Raw genomic sequence first — 3,267 nt, 5'->3', positions numbered from 1 at the left:
GGGCAACGGGTTGGGAGATGCCCAGGGACAGGGCAGACCCCGTCCCATCTCACTTGGGCACAGGGATGTGTGTGTGTGTGTGTGTATGTGTGTCACAGGGCAGGAAGTCCGAGGTCTGTCACCATACAGCCACTTTGCACGTGTCACAGCCATGCTGCAGGCTATAACAGCAGTGCTTGCAGCATGATGGGGTTTCTCTCAAGGCTCTCTGCAGAAGCTGTGAACTTTGATGCTGATGAAGCTTTTTGTTTCTAACCATTGAGAAAGCTTTCATGTTTGTTTGTGTTCCTTGAAAACAGTGCTGGGTTTCTTTCTCATCCCAAACCCTTGATGCTCTGCATGAGTGTCCTGACACAGCGTGGCAGATTCAGTGTTCCTCTGGAAGCAAACTGAAAAATTCTTTTCTGGCCATAAAGAAAACTCTGCACCAAGTGTAGGCGACTGTGTACACAGAGCCTGTACACAACACACAGAGTTGTGTTTTATTTTTCAGCCCCAGCAGCGAACACACTTTCTGCAGCCTCTCAACGCTGCAAATGCTAGAAAAGCAAGGTTTGAAGCAACAAACCCAGTCCCCCAGCCCACCCCACTTGCTCTGGAGATACGTGATGTTAAATCTTCATTCTTTTGGAGCCAATGATGGAGGAAACCCCATGAGCAAGAAGAGACTCTGGGAGGTGCAGGGTTTTGCTTCCCTGCATGGATCCCACCCTTTGTCCGTGTCCCTACAAGGCCTTGCATGCACCGTGAGGCCTGCCAGGCTCCCTAAGGCATGTGGGATGGCTGTGAGGAGTTCCACATCAGCACTGAGTCACCTGAAGCCCCTGAGCTTGACTGGGGCTCTGGACTTAACTGTAACTTAGTGGTTAATCTGCCCAGATATCAAATCAAACGGGTGGGAAAAGTGCAGTGTTGTTGCTGTATGTTTGCTGCAGCCAAACAGGTTGGACCAGGCAGGACTGTCTTTTTAAATAATTTACTGAAATTTGGTTATCTTTGTCAAGGGAAAAGCTGCTCGCTTTGCCAACTTTTAAATGAAAAAAATGTTACGGCTGTTAACCCTCTGGGTCCTACAAGTAGAGCACAGCTGGAGTAAAACACAGCAGGCATGCCTGGAAATGAACAGACTGCACTCCCCAGACAAAAAGCAAAATGTTTTCTGCTTATTTCTTGCTTTCCACCCTGACCATATTAGTGCTGTCTGCACCAGGACAGCACTGCTCGTGGCACAGCCACGTCACTGCCGGCTCTCGCAACAAAGGGTTACAAAAAGTAAAAAAAGTAAAAAAGCTCCCCTTCGCCTGAGTGGTGAAAAGCAGCTCTCACCTCTTGTGAATTGTGTTTTCCTTGAGAAAAGGCATATTGAAAATTCTTACCCCAGTGAGAACGTACGTGTGTGTTTACACGGCTGTATACAGATATGTGTATGTACATATATGTATTATATACAGACGTATTTGGTTACTAGCAGCAGAAGGGACAATTAATCACCCTCTGGTCTGATTGTTTTTAATACTGAAAGGCTGTTAATCAGGAAAACATGACCCTTAGAACAAGATGTTCATGCAGCCAACAATGTGTGTGTGTTTTTTTTCTGGTGCTGAACTGCTGCTAACGCAGAGCAGAAATCGGGTTTACAGTCTTTTACGTTAGAACTTCTTGCTCCAAGTTTGACAACAACTTCAGCTAGAATTTGGAAGGAATGTACAGGAGCTGCTAGGTCTCTTTGGTTTCAATGGGACTTTGGTGTTCAAAAGCTTAAAGTCTGGAGGCATTTAGATTCCTGAAGATATGAACAGTTACTATGTGGAAATTAAAAAAAAAAAAATAACACTTCTGCTGAAAAATCCCAAGGGCCATCTAATTTCATTTTAATGTAACTAAAAGACCTTAAAAATCTGTTCTTAAATCTCCTGCACTCCCCTGAAAATTCTTCCTTTCAGCCTAATTTTGGAGAGGGAGCAATAAAGGCAAATTTTAATCCAAATTTTTATTTCCCTGAGAGAAAGGCTCATATCCTGCTGCAAGGGGGAGGGTGGCAGAAACAAAAAAAAACACAAGGAGGGTGATGGTGGGGTGAGAGGATGCAGGAAGAGGGCCATGTGGCAGCCTGCAGAGACTGGGGGTCTGCAGCAGTGGAACATTGTGTGGGGCTGGCACAGCTCCTGGCTGATCCCAGAGGAAAGGCACAGTGGGCTGGCACTGGGGAGGAGAAATCCTGCATGGGCAGTGGCTGGCAATGCCAGGAGGATGGAGCAGACATATCTTGAGAAGGGCAGAGCTGTGAAGAGCTTCCCATCCAATCCCAACCCGGTAAGGTGTAAACAAAACCCCCGTTATTTCATTTTGGTCAGGTCACTACGAGCTTTCTCATAACTCACAAAACCAAGGGGAACAGGAGTCACACATCTGTGCACTGAGAGCTTCCTCAAGCAGGGATCAGGTTCCCAGGGCATATGGCCTTCCCCAGCACCCCGTGTTGCTCTCCTTCCTCTTGGGAACATCTCTCTGCTAATTAAACATGAGGTTGCTGCAGAGCTCTGTTTGTCCTTGATACCCTGATTTCCTTAAGGCTTTGGAAATTCACCTCAGGTCTGCTCCCTACCCCACATCCCTGAGCTGCCAAAAGAAGAGAAAGTAGGAAGGGACAGTGGGGACAGGGTGACACGGGAGCATTAACCCCCCATAGCTGGTGCCTCCTCAGAGAAACTGAGCCCTGTATTACAAGGAAGGGCAGGCTGGCATCCTTTTCCTTCCTGAGGAGGAGACACTTAGCCTAATCAGTGCAGAAAGCCTTGGGTAGCTGATGGCTTTGCTCCACTCCATTCTGTGTCTAGAAGATCTGTATCTGAACAGGAGCACAAGTTGCAAACAGAATCATCATTCCTTAGAAAAATGAGGGGATAAAGATTTTTGTTTGGGAGCTGCTTCGTCATAGGAGTGACTGCACTGAGCACAGAGCTGGTCCGGAAGACACCACTCACTTTCTATAAACTTCTTCAATTTCTCTCTGCCGTCATCTCAGCAGTGAGGCAGCTGGTGTGGTTAGATGTCAGGAGATGGTGTTGTGGGGGACAGCTGCCATGGTATTTGGGGTGACTGCAGTTTAGAATGAGAAATCCACACAATCCCCTTCGGGGAGCTCTGTGTCACGAGACCTGATGGGAGAAAGATTGGATGCCGTACAGTCGGGGGGTTACCAGTAAATGTTAATTTCGGTGTTTTTTTGTTTTTGTTTGTTTGTTTGTTGTTGTTCTTTTTAAAAAA

Source organism: Phasianus colchicus, chromosome 5 (assembly GCF_987193195.1).
Source record: "Phasianus colchicus chromosome 5, bPhaCol1.hap1.1, whole genome shotgun sequence".
Lineage (NCBI taxonomy): Eukaryota > Metazoa > Chordata > Aves > Galliformes > Phasianidae > Phasianus > Phasianus colchicus.
This window is presented reverse-complemented; position numbering follows the sequence as displayed.